Source organism: Macaca fascicularis, chromosome 5 (genome assembly GCF_037993035.2).
Source record: "Macaca fascicularis isolate 582-1 chromosome 5, T2T-MFA8v1.1".
NCBI lineage: Eukaryota > Metazoa > Chordata > Mammalia > Primates > Cercopithecidae > Macaca > Macaca fascicularis.
In genome coordinates, this window is record NC_088379.1 from 39,373,031 (window position 1) to 39,396,467 (window position 23,437).

Sequence of the window (23,437 nt, forward strand, 5' to 3'; positions counted from 1 at the left end):
GCGCAGGTGTCTGGCAGGCCTGGCGGGGAATTGAGTTTTAGTATTGAGAAAATTAAAATTTTGGTTGTTAAAATGATTGCAGTTTTAGCTAACTTCAATTTTAAAATTCACCAATAATAAAACTATTATTTATCAATAAGTAGAAACGAGTTAGAAAATATTCAATCCTTTCAATTCAGTTGGGGAATAAACTAATATTTTTCGAACACCTGACACATATCAAGCATTTACTTACGTATTTGCATCCATATTGCAGTTTAATTCCTGCAACTGTCCTGGACGGGCACAGTGTCTCAGGCCAGCATTTTGGGAGGCTGATGGGGGAGGATCGCTTGGGCCCAGGAGTTCATAGACCATCCTGGGCAACATAGTGAAATCCCCATCTCTAAAGAAAACTAAACAAAACAAAACCAGTTCTTTTTTTTCTTTTTTTTAGAGAGGCTCTCACTCTGTCACCCAGGCTGGAGTACAGTGGCACAATCTCGGCTCACTGCAACCTCCGCCTCCCAGGTTCAAGCAATTCTCCTGTCTCAGTCTCCCGAGTAGCTGCGATTACAGGGTCTTGCCACCACGCCTGGCTAAAAACCAGTTCTTTAAATTTAGCATCCTGGTGAGGCACGGTGGCTCATGCCTGTAATCCCAGTATTTTGGGAGGCTGAGGCAGGTGGATCACTTGAGTTCAGGAGTTTGAGACCAGCCTGGGCAACATGGCAAAACCCTGTCTTTACAAAAAATACAAAAATTAGCCAGGCATCGTGGCATGTGCCTGTAGTCCCTGCTACCTGGGAGGCTGAGGTGGGATGATCACTTGAGTTCCAGAGGCAGAGGTAGCAGTGAGCCGATATAGTGCCACTGCACCCCAGCCTGGGCAAAAGAGTGAGACTCTTTCTAAAAAAAAAAAAAAAAAAAAAAATTAGCACCCTTATCCCCACTGTAGAATTAAAGAAATTGAGGCTAGGAGCAGTTAAATATCTTTGCAGAGATCATACATTAATGGGATGGCAGAACTAAAAATATGGATCTACACCTAAAGTTTAAAAGCCTGTATTATTTTCCACTTCACCATACTACTTCTCTTAGTAAAAATAACAGTGATGATGCTTTGTATCTGTCTTACCTCACATAAATTTTAACAAAGGTCCTTAAGGACAGGGGCTATGTCTTATACTTTTACAGTATCCCTAATGAATTTTCAGGAAATATTGCTTGAATGGTATGGTTGGTTCCTGGTATTTAAATACTGTTATTTAATTTTTCAATGGTATTTCAATGATAGAAATAAATTATGCTTTTTTAACTTTAGTGTTTATAATGCAATTATTCTGACTTATTTCACATCAGAGATAATTTTATCCAGTTTAAATTCATCTTACATAGAAAATGTGTAAATAGGCTGAATGCAGTGGTTCACACCTGAATCTCAGCACTTTGGGAGGCTGTGGCAGGCAGATTGCTTGAGCTCAGGAGTTTGAGACCAGCCAAGGGAGCATGGCAAAACCCTGTGTCTACAAAAAATATAATTATTAGCCATGCATGGTGGCACATGCCCGTGGTCCCACCTATTGGGAGGCTGAGGTGGGAGGATCACCTGAGCCCAGGGAGTTTGAGGCTGCAATAAGCTGTGATCACGCCACTGCACTCCAGTCTGGGAGACAGAGTGAGACCATGTCTCAAAAAAAAAAAAGCATAAATAAATATGCAGTTATGTTTGCTGCCATTCTGCCATTTTTTGGAGTGTATGATTTTTTGGAGCATTATTATATCACGCTCATATAAAATATATTTAATATATTTAACTTCATTTGTAGGCTATTGAACTCTAGGAGTTGCCTTATGAATATCATTCTGGGACTTCCAGGATTTTCCTAAGTACTTTCTGTCTGTTCAGTACCAGGAATAATAATATAAAATAAATAGTAAAAGGAGAGTACTATCTATAGAGTTGAAAACACTGACAGAGAAATGGACTTTGCCTTCAGAAAGGTATTAGCCTGAAAGGGTTAAGTAGTCCTAGAACTTGGAAACATGTATGTTTTCCTTTTTCTTTCTTTTCTTTCTTTTTTTTTTTTGAGTCTTGCAGAATTAGCTAGAATGGAAACCCATATTTGAATGTACTAAAATAACTATCAGCCAAGGACTCTTCACTCTGGGATTGGTGCTCTTGCCCTGGCCCTAATGCCTTTCTTTTCAAAATACAAACCAGATCAAACCAAACAAAAATGTCTCACACTCCTCAAACTCCATTCTAATTAGCAACATTCAGAATTTATCTTTCAGGCAGGTCATTACCAAACATTGAAAAACCTAACTTCTTAGGCAGGGACTGAGAGGAAAGTCTAGTGGGTGGAATGTGTTACTTGGCCCCAGGCCCAGCTCACATTTTCCATAAGCAAACACCACCTTAGACCTTAGCTTAGGGTGAATGTCTTTTTTTTTTTTTTTTTTTTTTTTGAGACGGAGTCTTGCTGTGTCACCCAGGCTGGAGTGCAATGGCCAGATCTCGGCTCACTGCAAGCTCCGCCTCCCGGGTTCACGCCATTCTCCTGCCTCAGCCTCCCGAGTAGCTGGGACTACAGGCACCTGCCACCTCGCCCGGCTAGTTTTTTTTTTGTATTTTTTAGTAGAGACGGGGTTTCACCGTGTTAGCCAGGATGGTCTCGATCTCCTGACCTCGTGATCCGCCCGTCTCGGCCTCCCAAAGTGCTGGGATTACAGGCTTGAGCCACCGTGCCCGGCCTAGGGTGAATGTCTTTAACAACACCTCTGGAGCTGGCCTCCCTCAATTTAGGAGGTTTTTTTTTTTTTTTTTTTTTAAGTACAATCAAATTTTGAGAACCTAAATAATTTCATTACAAAGAACTTTACATTTCCCTTTAACAAGCATTTACAGAAAAACTACTATGAGGTCACCCACAGTGGCTCACGCCTGTAATCCTAGCACTTTGGGAGGCCAAGGCACGCAGATCAGTTGAGGCCAGGAGTTCAAGACCAGCCTAGCCAACATGTCAAAAACCCATCTCCACTAAAAATACAAAAATTAGCCGAGCATGATGGTGCATGCCTGTAATCCCAACTACTTGGGAGGCTGACGCAAGAGAATCGCTTGACCCAGATGGGGGAGGTTGCAGTGAGCCGAGATCACGCCACTGCATTCCAGCCTAGGTGACAGAGTGAGACCCTGTCACAAACAAACAAACAAACAAAAACAAAAAGGAAAACCTGCTATGATAGTTAGATTTCTCTGGATGCAACTATCAAGAAACAACTCAAGTTAGCTTAGGCCAAAAAAGGAGAGATTTATTGTAAGAAAATAGGGATGTTTTGAAGAAACCAAGGAGAGAGATGTAGCTGGCCCAGGAAAGACCAGAAACAAGTTGTTGAGAGCCCAGACATCATTTTCTCTCCATCTCTCCAATATCTCTTTTCTTCCTGTTTCTTCTCCCTAGAGCAGCTTCCTCTGCTACCCTGGACTGACGTAGAATATAGCTGCCTCCAACTCCTGAGTTAATCCTATACAAGCTCAGCAGCACAAAGAAACTGAGAATCGCAAATCTTTCATATTTTTACTTAAACGCTATTTATTTTTACACAGCAAATAGATTTTTTGGGGGGGTCTTGCTCTGTTACCCAGGCTGGAGTGCAGTGGAGCAATGATAGCTCAAGCCATCCTTTCACCTCAGCCTCCAAAGTAGCTGGAACTACAGGCACACACCACCGTGCCCAGGTAATTAAAATTTTCTTCTTTTTTTTCTTTTCTTTTTTTTTTTTTTAAGGCCGGGCACAGTGGCTTATGCTTGTAATCCCAGCACTTTGGGAGGCCGTGGCAGGCAGATCACTTGAGGTCAGGAGTTTGAGACCAGCCTGGTCAATACGGTCAGACCTCATCTCTAAAAATACCAACATTAGCTGGGTGTGGTGGTGCGTGCCTGTAATTCCAGCTACTCGGGAGGCTGAGGCAGGAGAATCACTTGAACCCAGGAGGTGTTGAACGTGGGAGGTGGAGGTTGCAGTGAGATTAGATTGCGCTACTACACTCCAGCCTGGGCAACAAAGTGAGACTCTGTCTCAAATTTTAAAAAAGTAAAAAAAAAAAAAAAAATTTGGGCCTGGTGTGGTGGCCCATGCCTGTAATCTCAGCACTTTGGGAGGCCAAGGTGGGCAGATCACCTGAGGTCAGGAGTTTAAGACCACCCTGGGAAACATGGTGAAACTCCATTCTATACTAAAAATACAAAAATTAGGGCTGGGTGCAGTGGCTTACGCCTGTAATCCAAGCACTTTGGGAGGCCGAGATGGGCGGATCACCTGAGGTTAGGAGTTCGAGACCAGCCTGGCCAACATGGAGAAACCCCCGTCTCTACTAAAAATACAAATTTAGCCGGGTGTGGTGGCCCATGTCTGTAATCTCAGATACTCGGGAGGCAGGAGAATCGCTTGAGCATGGGAGGTGGAGGTTGCAGTGAGCCGAGATCATGACATTGCACTCCAGCCTGGGCAACAAGAGCAAAACTCCATCTCAAAAAACAAAACAAAACAAAACAAAAATTAGCCTGGCATGGCGGCAGGCACCTGTAATCCCAGCTACTCGGGAGGCTGAGGCAGGGGAATCGCTTGAACCTGGGAGGCGGAGGTTGCAGTGAGCCGAGACATGCCATTGCACTCCAGCCTGGGTGACAGAGAGTGACTCCGTTTAAAAAAAAAAAAAAATTAGCTTGGCACAGTGGTGTATGACTGTAATCCTAGCTGCTCAGGAGGCTGAGGCAGGAGAATCGCTTGAACCCAGGAGGTGGAGGTTGCAGTGAGCTGAGATTGTGCCACTGCACTCCAGCGTGGGCAACAGAGCGAGACTCCATCTCAAAAAAAAAAAAAAAAAAAAAAAAAAAAGGCGGATTGAGTGGCTAATGCCTGTAATCCCAGCATTTTGGGAGGCCAAGGCAGGTGGGTCACCTGAGGTCAGGAGTTTGAGACTAGCCTGGCCAACATATTGAAGCCCTGTCCCTACTAAAAATACAAAAATTAGCTGGGCGTGGTGGTGCACATTGTAATCCCAACTACTCAGGAGGCTGAGACAGGAGAATCCCTTGAACTCAGGAGGTGGAGTTTGCAATGAGCCGAGATTGCGCCACTGCTCTCTAGCCTGAGCAACAGTGATACTGTCTCAAAAAAAAAAAAAAAAAATTGGTACATTAGCCTGGCATGGTGGTTTGTGTTTGTAGTCCCAGCTACTTGGGAGGCTGAGGCAGGAGTATAGCTTAAGCCCTAGAAGTTAGGCTGCAGGGAGCTGTCATCGTGCCACTGCACTCTAGTCTGGGCAATAGATCAAGATCCTCTCACGAAAAATAAATAAATATATAAAATTGTTTCAGTGAAAAGTCTCTTCATCCTCTTTCCTCTAGCCACCGTCGCTTTCTCAAAGGCAATTAATGGAGCAGTTTGTTCTATCTTCTTCTTGAGATATTCTATGTATATGTGATAAAATCCATCCATCCATCCATCCATCCATCCATCCATCCATCCATCCATCCATCCCATCCGTCCATCATCATATCTATTATCTATCTACCTACCTACCTATCTATATTTAGCTCTCTTTTTCTCCTCTCTCCATTTTTTTTACACTAATGGCAGCATACCATACAAACATTTTTCTTTTTTTTTTTTTTTTTTTTTTTGAGACGGAGTCTCACTCTGTCGCCCGGGCTGGAGTACAGTGGCCGGATCTCAGCTCACTGCAAGCTCCGCCTCCCGGGTTTACGTCATTCTCCTGCCTCAGCCTCCCAAGTAGCTGGGACTACAGGCGCCCGCCACCTCGCCCGGCTAGTTTTTTGTATTTTTTTAGTAGAGACGGGGTTTCACTGTGTTAGCCAGGATGGTCTCGATCTCCTGGCCTCGTGATCCGCCCGTCTCGGCCTCCCAAAGTGCTGGGATTACAGGCTTGAGCCACCGCGCCCGGCCAAACATTTTTCATTGAGCAATATATCTTGGAGATGGTGCAGTACGAACATTTAGAGAGTACCATCATTCTTTTATATTGTGGCATTCTGCTGTTTTCATGTAACATACTGCATTTAACCAGTTCCCTGTAGGTGGGCATTTAGGTTTTCCCCCATCTTTTGCTATATTACAAACAATGCTGCACATATGTAATTTAAAAATATGCTTAAGAGTAATCTGTATTTCTTTTTCTGTGTGCAGTCTTTTTTATAATGTGTCCATTTTTTACTATTGGGTTGTTAGTCTTTTCCTTATTGATTTCTACATGTTTGTATATTGATTTCTACATGTTTGTATATTAGAAATCAGCCCTTTGTCTCTGATGTGAATTGCATTTTTTTCTTATTATTTGTATTTTGATTTTACTAATGGTCTTTGTCCCAATTCTAAAATTTCCCAGGAAGAGACTAATTGGATTAAAACATCCACTCTTGGTTAAATGTGGTGAAAGAAGTGGGTGATTTTTCAAAACCCTGGAGTCTGGTCCTATAGAATTGGGGGAAGAGGGTACAACTGACTAGGAAATTGTAAGCTAGGAAGGTACCCTAAAAGGAATTCAGTACATTTCAATGTGTAAGGAATGTTTTCTAGTTACTGTGGATACATATTTTGTCTAGGGGAAGAGAGTTCACAGTTTTGGCAAAGATACAGACCAACAAATAATCATCACTGAAATTAAGAGAAGTATATAGACATTGCTGTGGGCACAGAAGAAATCATTCTCTTTGGGAGGCCAAGGTGGGAGGATCACTTGAGCCCAGGAGTTTGAGACCAGCCTGGCCAACATGGTGAAACCCTGTCTCTACAAAAATACAAAAAAATTAGCCAGGTATGGTGGCACATGTCTGTAATCCTAGCTACTTGGGAGGCTGAGGCAGAATTGCTTGAACCTGGGAGGCAGAGGTTGCAGTAAGCCAAGATCACGCCACTGCCCTCCAGCCTGGGTGAGTCTCAAAAAAAAAAAAAAAAAAGAAAAAAAAATTATTATTTGTATTTTGGTTTTACTAATGGTCTTTGTCCCAATTCTAAAATTTCCCAGGAAGAGACTAATTGGATTAAAACACCCACTCTTGGTTAAATGTGGTGAAAGAAGTGGGTGATTTTTCAAAACCCTGGAGTCTGGTCCTATAGAATTGGGGGAAGAGTTCTATTTGGGGCATCCAGAAAAACTTTACAGGATAAAAGGACATTTGGGTTGGGTTGTAAAACACAAATGAAAGTGAATGACTAGGTTAGCCAACGGTTCAACATCCCTGGAAAGGATGTATTATGAAGTGTGTGATTGTCTCAAATAGAGGAGTAATTAACTGGCAGAAAGATGTTAGCAGGTATGGTTACAGGATGTACAGTTTCCTTATTGGCAAGTGATACGAAAACTTGGCTGGGCACGGTGGCTCATACCTGTAATCCCAGCACTTTGGGAGGCTGAGGTCGGTGGATCACCTGAGGTCAGGAGTTTGAGACCAGCCTCGCCAACATGGTGAAACCCTGTCTCTACTAAAAATACAAAAATTAGCTGGGTGTAGTAGCAGGCGCCTGTAATCCCAATTACTTGGGAGGCCGAGGCAGGAGAATTGCTTGAACCGGGGAGGCGGAGGTTGCAGTGAGCAGAGATCGTGCCACTGCACTCCAGCCTGGACGACAGAGTGAGACTCCATATCAAAAAAAAAAAAAAAAAAGAAAAGAAAAGAAAAGAAAACTTATAGTTACATAAAGCTGGAGCTCCCACAACATGCTTACAGAGGTATGGCTTCCTGTAAAGTCTCTCACGAAGACACAGAATTGTTGTTGCTATCACACTCACAGAAGGAGGATTATCCCGGGAATGAGGAAGCTATCCTTGGCATTATCTAGACTTTTTTTTTTTTTAATGCTGTCTTTGCCAATCCCATCTCCACCCTTTCTTGTCAAGTTTGGAGACTGTGCCTCATGCCTGCCCATTCATGTACAGAGAAACTGGGTAAAACAAAGGTCAGTTTCTCAAGAGCATTTCTCAGGAGACCTACATTTCAGGCTTATTTGAGGTCATTTCTGCAGGAGTGGCAGCATTTGGAAGCAGAGGTGAGGTGGTTTGGATTTTAAATTCGAATATGTAGACAAGTGTTTCCTCCAAAATGTGATACAAAATCACATGCCCTGGGATACTCTTATGAATAAAGGATTTGCGGTCAAGTACGTTTGGAAATATTTACTATTATATCCTTTTCTTAGAGTTCATAGCCACATTGGCATATTAAAAGCTCTGAGAATTTATTCAAAGAAAAAGCACAGTGTGCAATGAGAAGCCCTTCAGTTTAAAAGCAATGCATAACTATTGATCCCTATTGAGAAAAGCTAGTAGAAGAGGAGCTGTGAAGTTTGTGAGAGGAGACACAATCAGATTAGATTTTTCATAGTTTTCACTCAGACTGGAATGCCATTGTTCTTTATTCTTAGGAGTTATCTTTTTTTCTTTTTCTTTTCCTTTTTTTTTGGAGACAGTGTCTCACTCTGTTGTCCAGGCTGGAGTGCAATGGTGCAATCTTGGCTCACTGCAGCCTCCACCTCCCAGACCCAGGTGATCCTCCCACCTTAGCCTCCTGAGGAGCAGGGACTATTCCTCCCACCATGCCTAGTTAATTTTTGCATTTGTTGTAGAGATGGAGTTTCACCATGTTGTCCAGGCTGCAAAAGTTATCTTCTTTTGGTAGATTTTCTTAGTACCCTATTCCTTCCTTAAGATACTTGTTTCCTTATTATTAACAGCCTTTATGCTTGCCTTTTTTTTTTTTTTTCTGTTTTTGAGACAAGGTCTCACTCTGTTGTCCAGGCTGGAGTGCAGTAGCGTGATCTCAGCTCACTGCAGCCTCTGCCTCTCGAGCTCAAGGGATCCTCCCACCTCAGCCTCCCAAGTAGCTGGGACTGTAGGTCCATACCACCACACTGGGCTAATTTTTGTATTTTTTGTAGAGATGGAGTTTCCCTATGTTGTCCAGGATGGCACCTTTTATAGATAAATAATTGCACTAAGAAAATTACATTTTCTTTATGATTAAGTCCACTAATATCTGTAAAAACTACTATTTATTAAGCCTCTACTTTTATGTACATTTTTATTTTAATTAAGCAGAATGTAGCTTTTATGAACGCCATTTGAGAGATGAGAAAACTGAGTATTTGAGAGTTTAAGTAATTTTCCCAAAGTCAGAGCTTGACGCACCCTGGGTTGAGTGTGGTAAAGCAATCTTTTTTTTTTTTGAGACGGAGTCTTGTTCTGTCGCCCAGGCTGGAGTGCAGTGGCACGATCTCGGCTCACTGCAAGCTCCGCCTCCCAGGTTCACACCATTCTCCTGCCTCAGCCTCCGAGTAGCTGGGACTACAGGCGCCTACCACCACGCCCGGCTAATTTTTTGCATTTTTAGTAGAGACAGGGTTTCACCGTGTTAGCCAGTATGGTCTTGATCTCCTGACCTCGTGATCCGCCTGCCTCGGCCTCCCAAAGTGCTGGGATTACAGGCGTGAGCCACTGCGCCTGGCTGGTAAAGCAATCTTACATAAAGATAAAACCCACTGATATTTATTTACTTTAGATAATGGCAATATTATCTACTATTCGGTTTCCACTAAATCTAAAATGGAAAGTACAAGAATTTCAGTGTATGTTGGTTCTACTTTCTTTTAGTAAAGTTCTTGCAACAATACTATTCTTTTTTTTTTTTTGAGACGGAGTCTCACTCTGTCACCCAGGCTGGAGTGCAATGGCACAATCTTGGCTCACTGCAACCTCCACCTCCCGGGTTCAAGCCATTCTCCTGCCTCAGGCTCCTGAGTAGCCGGGACTACAGGCAAGAGCCACCACACTTGGCTAATTTTTGTATTTTTGGTAGAAACAGGGTTTCAGCATGTTAGCCAGGCTGGTCTCGATCTCCTGACCTCAGTATTCGCCCGCCTTGGCCTCCCAAAGTGCTGGGATTACAGGTGTGAGCCACTGCACCTGGCCAACAATACTATTCTTAGTTGGGAATGAAAACAGTGTATCAGCCATTATGTAGAAGAGGAAAAAATCCTGACACAGATTTTCTTGATTTGCCATATGTTTTGTCATAGAGTGATGCTCACTTACTCTTTCACTCAATAAACATTCATGGAGTGTTTATATTGTACAAGGCTGGGAGTTTGACAATGAGGAATACAAGGCTGAATGGGAAACTTCAAGGCATTGATGACCTAGTAAAGGAGATTATAAACACATGAATAATTAAGCAGAACGCTTCAAGTCATAATCCAAGTATAGGAATACAAAGGTGGCATAGATTATTAATACTTTTGGTTGGAAGGAAATCAGACTTATGTTCTAAACATAAACATAGACAATCATGTTTAGAATTTAGCTGTTAAATAGACCAAATTTGGACTTAGGTAAATATAAAAGGTTTACTTTTGACGACTTGGCAGTTTTTTTGTTTTTTTTGTTTTTTTACAAAAATCCAAGACATTTCCCAAAATACAAACTTTAGTCTTTCCTTAAGGGTAAGTTTTTAACCTAAAACGCCAGGATTCACTTTAAGGTATTAAGTAGTAGACATTTTACCATTCCTCAGATTTATCTGGCATTTTAGATAATTCAATATTGTCACATAATTCTAAAAAGACCAATTGTAATAAAACCAACTGGAAGACTGAAGAGAGTGTGAGCAGGAGTGGCACCCACAAGATAGTCAATAATTCTTTTTTTTTTCGAGATGGAGTCTTGCTCTGTTGCCCAGGCTGGAGTGCAGTGCCGCAATCTCGGCTCGCTGCAACCTCCGCCTCCTCGGTTCAAGCGATTCTCTTGCCTCAGCCTCCCGAGTAGCTGAGACCACAGATGTATGCCACCACGCCCAGCTAATTTTTGTATTTTTAGTAGAGACGGGGTTTCACCATGTTGGCCAGGATGGTCTCGATTTCCTGACCTCGTGATCCGATCTACCTGCCTCGGCCTCCCAAAGTGCTGGGATTACAGGCGTGAGCTACCGTGCCAGGCCCTAATTCTTAAATGTCTTCTTTGAAATTTAAGGAAACACTGCCCGGCGCGGTGGCCCACGCCTGTAATTTCAGCACTTTGGGAGGCCGAGGTGGGAGGATCACCTGAGGTCAGGAGTTAGAGGCCAGCCTGGACAACATAGAGAAACCTCTCCTCCACTAAAAATACAAAAATTAGCTAGGTGTGGTGGCGGGCGCCTGCAATTCCAGCTATTCGGGGGGGCTGAGGCACGAGAATCGCTTGAACTCGGGAGACGTAGGTTGTGCCACCGCACTCCAGCCTGGGCAACAGAGCAACTCTTGTTACCCCCACCTCCGCAAAAAAAAAAAAAAAAAAAAAAAAAAAAGAAATTTAAAGGGACATGAACTTCAATGAGAATGAGCATGATAAACAAAACCTTTATCCCAGGTACTAATCTAATGCTGATTAATGCTTCACCCTTTAAACGACGTGTTGTACTTTTCCCATTGGCTTAGAATTTGAACCAATAAGAAAGGAGGAAATCTTTATAAATATTCACAACCGAAGGCTGGTATTGCGAATGTTGAGTGAAGATTGCTTTGTTCTTCATTCGAGTCTCACTTTCAGAACTTTATGGTATTGATGTTCTTCTTATTGCCATAGTAAGCAAACTTTAAAAACATTCAGCTTGGGTGTTTCTTTGTGGCTTGAAATATATTTTCCAATGTTAAGAAGAGTTTATTTCTTATTGTTCTGACTTAAGATGTGATGAATCCTTAACAAATGTTCAAAGGAAAATAATTTAAATGCCAGTTTTTATTATCATGGTGAACATATTTCAAAAACAAAATATTAATTTCCTCGACTTCTTTCAAGTTTATAATTACTAGGGTTCTTTCATTTCTAAAGTGGTATATATTACAGTTTTTAGTCTCTTATAATGGCTGTTTAGAAGCAGAGTTAATGTTAGGTTCTCAGCAACAGCTATTTATCTCTTGAGATTCTGGGTTATTACAATTTTTTGTTCTTGAAATTTAATAAAAACATTAAGGAGTTTTTCCATAGTGATTTTTTTTTTTTGAGACAGAGTCTCGCTCTGTCGCCCAGGCTGGAGTGCAGTGGCCGGATCTCAGCTCACTGCAAGCTCCACCTCCCGGGTTTACGCCATTCTCCTGCCTCAGCCTCCCGAGTAGCTGGGACTACAGGCGCCCACCACCTCGCCCGGCTAAGTTTTCGTATTTTTTAGTAGAGATGGGGTTTCACCGTGTCAGCCAGGATGGTCTCGATCTCCTGACCTCGTGATCCGCCCGTCTCGGCCTCCCAAAGTGCTGGGATTACAGGCTTGAGCCACCGCGCCCGGCCATAGTGATTTTTTTTTTTTTTTTTTTTTTTTTGAGACGGAGTCTCGCTGTGTCTCCCAGGCTGGAGTGCAGTGGCGTGATCTCGGCTCACTGCAAGCTCCGCCTCCCGGGTTCACGCCATTCTCCCGCCTCAGCCTCCCAAGTAGCTGAGACTACAGGCGCCCGCCACCACGCCCGGCTAGTTTTTTGTATTTTTAGTAGAGACGGGGTTTCACCATGTTAGCCAGGATAGTCTCGATCTCCTGACCTCGTGATCCACCCGCCTCGGCCTCCCAAAGTGCTGGGATTACAGGCTTGAGCCACCGCGCCCGGCCAATAGTGATTTTTTTTTTTAAGGATCAACATGAAGTCTGTGATTTAACACTGGGACTCGAGACCTCTTATAAATACAAAATTCATACAAAAGGAAAAAATTGCCCTATTTTTCTATGTGGATGGTTTCATCAGAAAATTTACCATCTTGAGTTCTCTCCTTATATATTACTGCTTTCTTGAAAAAGCACTAGAATGTTCTCATTGTGAATAAGTGTTCCAGTTAGACCTAAACGACAAAAACCACTTGCACTTGCCCCAAATTTACACTCTGTTTAAAGCAACTCCCATAACAACCAACAATGTCTCTTCGATGCAAAGGGACACTTTGTCATGAGGTTATTTCGTTTCCCTATTCTGGAAAAAACCACTGCAAGTGGAATGAAAAGTAATTGCAGAGGGAGGGGACGGAGGAAGTAAAAAACAGGCAAAACCACCACCACCACCACCACCACCACCACCACCACCACCACCCCCCCACCCCCACCACCACCCCCACCCCCACCCAGAAAGCAAAGGTGAAAAATTTGCGTACCCTGAAAACACTAAACATTTCATATCAGAACCCAGAACAAATAAACCAGGGAAAGCAGAGTTGAGAGAGAAAAAAAAATGGTGCAGGCTTGGAGACGGACTCATACTACAGCGGTTGCAAGAGGGAAGCGTACGTCTTTGCTTTTTCTTGGCACCCGAAAACTCAAGCTCGAACTGGGGGCAAAGGCCAGCGGCTGCGGTTCCACCGGCTAAGGCGCCCACATTCCCCGAGCTCATACCGCACGCTGGCAGGGCCGATGGGGCTGGGCGGCCTCCCTCCACCCCGTGACCGTCACCGACCCCTTTGTCTCCCCGTGGGGCTCCGAGGCCGCGCGCCCGGAAGCCTCCCGCGGGAGGGCCGCGCGCTAGGAGGCGGGTTCCCGTGCCCGCCGCAGCGGCCATGGCCCGGCCGGACCCTTGGCTTCCACAGCTCCAGTAAGGCAATGCCGAGGCCGGTCGCTCGCCTCGCCGTCCCTCCCAACTTGCAGCCCGGACCCCGCGCGCGTCAGGGCTCGCCCCAGCTCTGCTTTCTTCTCTCCCCTTGCCCCGCGAGGCCGACCTCGTGTTTGTTTTATTTTTTGGGGCTCGGGCGAGTGCCGAGGGCTAGAAACAGCTGTGGTTTACCGCGCCGCTTATTTTGGCAAAAATTCCGGGCCTGTTGCAGTGTTCCCCAGCGCCAAACATCTCCCGCCTTCCCCCCGGCAGAACCCGACACTTGAAGAAGGGCTTGCTCCTTCAGGCACCCCCTGACAAGAAAAGTGGGGACCACGGCCGGCTCTTGGGCGAGCCTTGGGTGGGCGGTGGGCGGCCAGAAGCCGCCGAACCGGCCGGGCAGGACTTGCTCTCCAAAGGGAGCGGGAGAGGTGGGAGCGCCCGCGGGCTCAGGTCACCCAGGCCGCCGCGCCGAGGCGGAGCTCGGGGACGAAGCAGAGGTCGTGGCGGACAGCCGGCGGGATTGGGGGGGCGGTGGGCGGCGATCCACCTGGGCGACGTGGCAGCCATTGCCGGCGCCTCGAGACCCCTCCCCACACGGCCGCCCACCCGCCCTCTCGCGGCGGGCTTCTGCGCGGCTGCTCTTCCCCGGCCGGACGGAGAGCGGCAGTGTCTCCCCGCCAGGCGCGCTCGCCGCGTCTCCCCCGCGGCCGCAGCTGCTCGCTAGCCCTGCGTGGCGCGAGAGAGCGCAGTGGCGCCGGCGGGAAAGGGTTGCGGACCTGCGGCGCCGCGTTGTGCGCTAGACGACGCGGCCCCGGTTTCGACGCCCTCTGCCCGTTCCAGGAGCAGGTAAAGGCGGCGGGTGGGAGGCAGGGAGGCTGGTCCGAGGTGAGGGCCCTGGAGGTTAGGAGTCCCGGGGCGCCGAGCCGAAGCGGAGGGCCTGAAGCAGCGGCGGGAGGCGCGGCGAGTGAACCCCCAAGCCTTGAACGTGAGGCCCGGCGCGGGCCGCCTCCGATCCGACCTGCGGGCCCGGCTGCCCGGACGGAAGGGAAGTGAGGCGTCGGCGAGAGGCGGGCCCTGGCGCTCAGCCCGAGGCCGGGCGAAGGCGGGGGCCGCGGCCGCTTCCTTGGCCTCCGAGTGCCTGGCGGGCCTCCAGGCCCCAGACACACCCCTCTCGACCCCCCGAGGTTTCTTCCCAGCTCTGTTCCCGCCAGGACCTGACCTTGCGCCCCTCCAGGCGCCTTCGATGTTTGCCAGGCGGAGCCTTCTGGGAACTTCAGGCCACCTTCCTGAGCACGTAGTCCTAGCTGAAGCGTTTATTTACTCACTTCAAGTCCAAACACAAAACCACTCACACGTTCGGATTTTGGAGACTGCAGGGAGACTTTCCCCTCCCCGGCATTTGTGCGTCTTTGGCCCTCGTCCCGCCTCCCCTGCCCCCTCCTGCAACTTTGACCCTCACTGGGACCCTTCTAGAGCCCCTCTCTCATCGGAACCCTCTATGAGCCGTTTGTTTGGAAATTCATCCTCAATAGAGTGAGTCATCTTAGCGGGGGCACAGTTTATCCCTCATGCGCTTTTGGTTAAAATAGTTTTTTTTTTTTTCCCCCCCGAAAGAGAGCTAGAGTAATATAATGTAGATGACAGGTCAGTGTCAGTGTTGGCTTCAAAAGCTCTTCCTTTCGGCGGCAGTCTTTGTAACTAGGATCTGATATTTGTGGTACGGACAGGTTTGTACACATTCTCGCCATGCAGTGGTTGTAATGTCTCCATGGCACAGTTCTGGCTTGAAGGCAGGATTGGCTGCTTTTTCTACTCGACATCTTTGAGCCAATCAGCAAGGGCTGCTTGCCTGGAGACTGGTTAACTCAGTAAAGGTGGCGATTGGTTGAGCTCCTAGAAGAAAATCCTGGAGATGAACCTAGCCTCTCAGAAAACAATGACTGATTTGCAGCTGTATTAAAAAAATGTTTTCTTTAAATCCCAACATCAGCCTTTTCACTCCGTTTTTATTACTTCCAGTGTTTTTCTTTCAAACACCAGCTGTCTTTTGTAACTCGTTTTAACTCTCATCCTTTAATTTTAACTAAAAGACTTTTTATGCGCTTTAGGAAATGTAAACATCGTGCTTTCTGTGTTTTGATAAACGTGGTTCCATCTGCCTTTCTAACATTGTTTATTGCTAAAGGTCAGAAATAAACAGTTTAGAGTTTCGCTGCCAGGACCTTTATTATTTAAGTGCCGTGCTAGGACGGGGGGTTGGAGTGAGGGGCTGTAGTGGTGAACATGGTGGGAAGAATAGGAAATAAATGGCTGCTCTTTTGCAAGGAGGCTACAATTTAGTTAATGAAAAAAGACTAACATGTAAAACAATAAAGACTAAAGCAGTAGAAATCAGCACGCAGTACGTACGACTGCCAGTTTGTATACCTGTTGACTTTAGTTGATTTGGAGAGGAGATAGAAGTACTGTACTTCATAGAAAAAGTGGGCTTAAATTATGGTAGAGGCATGTTTTTTCCTTCATTAAAGTATATTAAAGTAGGCATAGTATCTTGTTTGTACATAGTAGAGGCTAAATATTATCACTGTAGTTGCATGTTTTTTAAAAATATTTGAATCTAAATACTGTTACATAGTTTAATCTTATTTTATTTTATTTATTGTTTTGAGACAAGCTCTGGCCATATCGCCAAGGCTGGAGTGCAGTGGCACTATCTCAGCTCACTGCAAAGTCTGCCTCCCGGGCTCAAGCCATCCTCCCACCTCATGCTCTAGAGTAGGTGGTACTAGAGGCGCAAGCCGCTACGCCCGGCTAATTTTTGTATTTTTTGTAGAGGAGGTTTCGCCATGTTGCCCAGGCTGGTCTCAAACCCCTGAGCTCAAGCAATCCGCCTGCCTCGGCCTTCCAAAGTGCTGGGATTACAGGAGTGACCGCCACGACCGCCCGGCGGTTTTAAAACCCTGATTATTTTCCTTTTAAAACTTCCCTTTTCATCATGATTAGCCATGATTATGCATGTCTTTTGATATGCAAAGCAGCAACCATTTATTAGTCAATGAATTTCAGAAAAATAGCTACCTTCCTTCACTTTCCTTTCAGCTTTTTATATGCAAAATCATATTGTAAGTCTTGGGAAGAATCAGTTGTCTATTAAATGCCTTTAGAAGTAGTTTATGTTAGGAATTTAAGAAGAGATTGAGCATTTTTTGTGTATGTATGTATGTATTTTGAGACAGAGCCTCTGTCGCCCAGGCTGGAGTGCAGTGGCGCTATTTTGTCTCAGCCTCCGGAGTAGCTGGGATTACAGGTGCTCAGCACCACACCTGGCTAACTTCCGTATTTTTAGTAGGGATGGGTTTTTGCCATGTTGATGAGGCTGGTCTGTAACTCCTGGCCTCAAGTGATCTGCCTACTTGGCCTCCCAAAGTGCTAGGATTATAGGCGTGAGCCACCCCTGCCTGGCCTTAGATTGAATACTTTTTTGATACCTACCTTGCCTGATAATGAGTAAGCATACATCAAGCCATATATCATTATCAACCTCATTGCCCTTGTCCTCATAGTAATGAAGTGGCATACGTATATATATACATACATGCACACCAGGTGCTGTTTTAAGCACTTTACATATGTGATTGTATTTAATTCTTACAACTCTGAGATTTGCACTATTCTTACAGAGGAGGAGACAGAGACTGAGAAATATTAAGAAAGTTGCTGAAAGTTACCTGACTAGTGTGTGGGAGTGTTATGTATGTATCAGGGAGGTTTCAGTCAAACCTAGATCTTTATGACCCAAAACCTTATTATTATTATTTTTTCTTTTTTTAAAGAGACAGGGTCTCACTATGTTGCTCAGGGTGCTCTTGAACTCCTGGGCTCAAGCAATCCTCCTGCCTCAACCTCTCAAGGTGCTGAGATTACAGGCATGAGCCACTGTGCCTGCGCTTTGGGAGGAGTATTTTACTTTCTTACCTGAGAGCTTGAATCTCTCAGCATTGCCCTCCAGAAATTATTTTATTAGAACTCTATATCTAGATTGTGGTTAATCAGTTCTATCTGAGCTCTCATACTTTATTTTATTTTTTGAGATGGAGTCTCGTTCTATTGCCCAGGCTGGAGTGCGATGGTGTGATCTTGGCTCACTGCAACCTCCGCCTCCCAGGTTCAAGCAATTCTCCTGCCTCAGCCTCCCAAGTAGCTGGGATTACAGGTGCACACCACCACGCCCGGCTAATATTTTTATTTTTAGTAGTGACGGGGTTTCACCTTGTTGGTCAGGCTGGTCTCGAACTCCTGACCTCAGGTGATCCACCCGCCTTGCCCTCCCAAAGTGCTGGGATTACAGGTGTGAGCCACTGCATCCAGCCACACATACTTTAAAAATTAAAAGAGCCTTTTATAAATTTATGTGGCTAAGTAGCTAGATTTTTTTTTTTTTTTTGAGACAGGGTCTCCCTCTGTTGCCCAGGCTGGAGTGCAGTGGCACAATTATAGCTCACTGTAGCCTTGAATTCCTAGGCTCAAGGGATTCTCCTGCAATAGCCTCCCGAGTAGCTGGGAGTATAGGCCCATACCGCCATGCCTGGCTCATTTTTAAAATTTTTTTGTAGAGACAGGGTCTTGCTGTATTGCCTAGGCTGGTCTCAAACTTGTGGGCTCAAGTGGTCTTCTCACTTCAACCTCCCAAGTTCCTGGGAATATGGGCCTGAGCCACCATGCCTGGCCTGTTTTTCTAAATGTGGATTGTGTGACCATATCCTTTGATCATGTATTGGCTGCTTTTCTTTTCTTTTCTTTTCTTCTTTTTTTAAAATTTAAATTGAGATGGGATGTTGCCATATTGCCCAGGCTGGTCTCAGACTTCTGGGCTCAAGTGATCCTCCCACCTCGGCCTCCTAAAGCCCTAGAATTACAGGTGTGAGCCACCATGCTCAGCTGGGTGTTTTTCTTAAAACTTTATGCAAGCCCCAGATATATGGTTATTAGTGTCTTTATTATTATTATTTTTTTGAGGCGGAGTCTCACTATGTTGCCCAGGCTGGAGTGCAGTGGCACAGTCTCGGCTCACTGCAACCTCTGCCTCCCAGTTTCAAGCAATTCTTCTGCCTCAGCCTCCCGAGTAGCTGAGATTACAGGTGGCCACTGCCATGCTTGGCTAATTTTTGTATTTTTTATTTTATTTTATTTATTTATTTTTGAGATGGAGTCTCACTCTTGTTGTCCAGTCTGGAGTGCCATGGCATGATCCCAGCTCACTGCAACCTCCGCCTCCTGGATTCAAGTGATTTTGCTGCCTCAGCCTCCCAAGTTACTAGGATTATAGATGCGTGCCACCATGCCCAGCTAATTTTTGTATTTTTAGTAGAGATGGGGTTTGGCCATGTTGGCCAGGCTGGTCTCGAACTCCTAACCTCAGGTGATCTGCCTGCCTCGCCTCCCAAAGTGCTGGGATTACAGGCTTGAGCCACTGTGCCTGGTGTATTTTTTTTTGTTTTTTTTGAGATGGAGTTTCGCTCTTGTTGTCTAGGTTGGAGTGCAGTGGCATGATCTCGGCTCACTGCAACCTCCGCCTACCGCATTCAAGTGATTCTCCTGCCTCAGCCTCCCAAGTAGCTGGGATTACAGGCGCCTGCCACCATGCTTGGCTAATTTTTGTAGGTTTGGTAGAGACAGGGTTTCGCCATGTTGGCCAAGGTGGTCTGGAACTCCTGACTTTGGGTGATCCACCCACCTCGGCCTCCCAAAGTGCTGGGATTACAGGAGTGAACCACCAGACCTGGCCATTAGTGTCGTTTTTTTCTTGAAAATATTTTCATTAATTTGCTGCTTTATTTATTTATTTTTTTGTTTTGTTTTTGCTGCTTTATTTTTTGGTTACTTTTTTTTTTTTTGAGACGGAGTCTCGCTCTGTCACCCAGGCTGGAGTGCAGTGGTGCGATCTTGGCTTGCTGCAGTCTCTGCCTCCCGGGTTCAAGCGATTCTCCTGCCTCAGCCTCCTGAGTAGCTGGGACTGCAGGTACCCACCACCACGCCCGGCTAATTTTCTGTATTTTTAGTAGAGACGGGATTTCACCATGTTAGCCAGGATAGTCTAGATCTCCTGACCTTGTGATCCTCCTCTCTTTAATATCTCTTGAATCTGTTCCTTTTCCCTATCCTCACTGCTGCACTCCTACTCCGTGGTTAGTATCATCTCTCACCTGGGTTGTTGCAGGAGCTTCCTAACAGCTCATCCCTGCTTTCAGTCTTCCAATTCATTTTTCCCACTGTAGCTAGAGTAATCTGTCTAACACATTTGAGCATGTAACTCCTCTGCTTAAAACTTTTTTTGTGACTTTTCATGGCCTTCAGGGTAACTTCTGAACTTCTTTTTTGTGTGTGTGTGTGTGTGACTTCTGAACTTATTCACTTGGTTTTCAGGATCCTTATCTCATGATTTGGATCCTTATTGACACTTGGCTTTCAGTGTGGTAGCCCTGTTAAGTTCCTTGTATTTCTCCCTGAAGGGATCAGAGTTCTTAAATCTATGCTTGACTACAGAAGCTTCTATCTGTCTGGAATACCTTTCCTAGTTTGCTCCTTACCCTCACTTTTGTTTTGTTAACTCACGCTTATCTTTCAGGTCTCAGCCTAGGTGGTAGCTATAGGAGAAAGCCCTCGGATACTTCAAGTCTGGGTTACATGGGCCTCTTCTTTGTGTCCTTAGCACTCTGTGTTCTTTTATTGTGATTGCTTGCTTATTTGTCATTTCACCACATAGCGATAAATGGACTGTCTTAAAAAAAATGATGTGATTTACATGGAGTGTATTGAAAGAGAATGAAATAGTAATTTTGGGGTTTATCTAATAGGGAGAGGAAAGGGACATTATATTTGATAGATGAAAGTTTTCTAAGCCAGAGAAGGCATACCAGGCTCTTTTATAGCCTAAATGAAAAATATCCGTTGATGTCTAATTTTTATCAATTCAGATTCTCTATTTTATTAGGACTTTTTGGAGTTCAAGTGACAGAAATACAGCTTGGAGTAGCCTGTAGGGGAACCTTATTGGTTCATATAACCATATAATAGACATTGTATGGATAGAGATGGCCATGAAGAGCTAGGGTGGGAACTTTCCCATAGTTGGGACCTTTCCATACTTATACTCTGTGCATACTGGCTTCATTCCTTTTACTGCAAATATGTTTCTTCATATGGGAAACCTGGTTCCTGGCAGCACAGGGGTATCAACTAGAACCTTGACCAAATCTAGCGTTTAAGGGGATGAAGTATTATGCTTAGTTCATTCTAGGTTGTGTGATATGCTCACTTACATGACAAGGAATCTGTTAGCAAAAAGCAGAGCAGACCTTGAGTAGAGGAGGGGATGGAGTTCTGGGCAGACATAAAGAATATCTACTTTAATTCTTTATAATTTTATTTATTTATTTATTTTTAATTTAATTAATTAATTAATTTATTTATTTGAGATGGAGTTTTGCTCTCATTGTCCAGGCTGGAGTGCAATGACGTGATCTCGGCTTACTACAATCTCCGCCTCCCCGGTTCAAGTGATTCTCCTGTCTCAGCCTCCCGAGTAGCTGGGATTACAGGCATGCATCACCACACCCAACTAATTTTTTGTCTTTTTAGTAGAGACAGGGTTTCACCACTTTGGCCAGGTTGGTCTCGAACTCCTGACCTCAGATGATCCTCCCACATTGGCCTCCCGAAGTGCTGGGATTACAGGTGTGAGCCACCATGCTGGCCAATTTTATTTATTTATTTAGAGAGATGGGGTCTCACTATGTTGCCTAGGTTGGTCTCAAACTCCTGAGCTCAAGTGATCCTCCTGCCTCAGCCTCCCAAGATGCTGGGACCACGCGGGAACCACTGTGCCTGTCCTCATCCACTGTAATTCTTAACCACCTTTCTGATTATGAATTTATTTTCATTGGTACTTTATTTGTGGTAAAGAGATGCCCTGTAATATGCACCTGTGTATTCCAGGTACTAAAATGCTAAGTCCAACATTTTAAAGAAGTTGGCCTTTTGGCTTATGCTAGCTTATAACAAGTATTTATTTATTTATTTTTTTGAGACAGAGTCGCGCTCTGTCGCCCAGGCTGGAGTGCAATGGTGTGATCTTGACTCACTGCCACCTCTGCCTCTTGGGTTCAAGCGATTCTTCTGCCTCAGCCTCCCGAGTAGCTGGGACTACAAGCACGCGCCACCATGCCCAGCTAATTTTTGTATTTTTAGTAGAGACGGGGTTTTGCCATGTTGGTCAGGCTGGTCTCAAACTCCTGACCTTGTGATCCTCCCGCCTCAGCCTCCCAAAGTGCTAGGGTTACAGGTGTAAGCCACCATGCCTGGCATTAACAGGTATTTATTGAGCTCTTGTTTGCTAAATAAAACACTTATCTGCAAGATACTTGCAGACTAGTAGTCTCAACAAGTAAATACAAAGGTGCTAAGATAGACAGATGTCTAGGGTGCACTGGGAGCTGTGGCTAAATCATACTTTGAGATAGTGGGAAACTTTCCTAAAGGAAAGTAAATTGAACCAAGAAATATGGGTTGGGTGTGATGGGGTAGAGATGGAGTCTCGCTCTGTCGCCCAGGCTGGAGTGCAATGGTGTGATCTCGGCTCACTGCAACCTCTGCCTCCCGGGTTCAAGTGATTCTCCTGCCTCAGCCTCCTGAGTAGCCGGGATTACAGGTATGCACCACCACACTGGCTAATTTTTGTATTTTTAGTAGAGATGGGGCTTTACCGTGTTGCCCAGACTGGTCTCGAACTCCTGACCTCCTGATCCACCCACCTCAGCCTCCCAAAGTGGATTATAAGGGTGAGCACTGTGCCCAGCTGGGGTTAGAGGGACTTTCAGGCGGAGCATGTATAAGGCACAGAGCTGTGAAATGGGCTACCTTGTGTGGGAAACAAATAACTAGATACAGGTGGATTAAAGAGTACCTGATGAGAAGTAGAAGAGGAGGCCAAAGGTACATAAGGGATCACGTCACAGAAGTCCTTGAATGCTTTATCACAGAGTTGGAACTTGATCTTGAAAGCTATTCTATAGCTTTCACTGAAGGAAATTTAAGCTGGACCTCTCAGGTTTGAAGTGCCTATGCAATATTCAAGTGGATATGTCTGTCAAGCGGTTAACTATATTGGGGTTTGGGAGAAAATTATTGACTGGAGTCACACTTATAGGTATTGAAACCATGGGTTTGAATGGACCTAGAAGAGGTGAATTGAACAAAAGATTAAGAACAGAACCTTAGCGAGCAATGGCACTGAAAAAAGTGAGCAGAAGGCAGGAAATCCATAACAGAGACCAAGAAGGGCCAGCCAGAAAAAAACCAGTAAATGCTGCTTGGGGTGGATTGTATGGGGTCAAGGAGTCAACAGAAAAAAGTTGAAACAACAAATATAAACTACTTTCATTTTAAGAAACTGAAACTGTATAGGAAATAATAGGAGTTTGGTTAGTCTGATCATTATCAATTCTGTGTGTACAGAGAAAATAAAATTTCTAGACAGTTCTTCCAATGCAGGGATTTGAATTTTTTTAGAATTTTTAAGGACAGGTAGGAGCGGATGGAGGCTCTTTTGGCGGTGTTTGGGAGGTAAGAAGTGGGTGACTCGGGGCATGGATATGATACATACACAGTCACTGGGGAGTACAAGTACCTAGTAGAGTATTTTGCATATAGTTTCTGGACCTATAAATATCTAGTAAAGCATTTTTTTTTTTTTGAGACAGAGTCTCGATCTTTCGCCAGGCCGGAGTGCAGTGGCGTGATCTTGGCTCACTGCAACCTCTGCCTCCTGGGTTCAAGCGAT

The 23,437-nt window shown here is 45.0% G+C and overlaps 1 protein-coding gene across 40 annotated transcripts in view; it reads left to right on the top strand.

Annotated features, from left to right (window-relative positions):
* Positions 1-14,264: 14,264 nt before the first annotated feature.
* N4BP2 (NEDD4 binding protein 2) overlaps positions 14,265-23,437 on the top strand; it is a 96,826-nt gene continuing 87,653 nt past the window's right edge. For all 40 annotated transcript variants that reach the window (XM_074039583.1, XM_074039578.1, XM_074039586.1 and 37 more), the window contains exon 1: positions 14,265-14,445. The gene's annotated coding sequence lies outside the window, so the exon portion shown is untranslated. The remainder of the gene's footprint in view (positions 14,446-23,437) is intronic.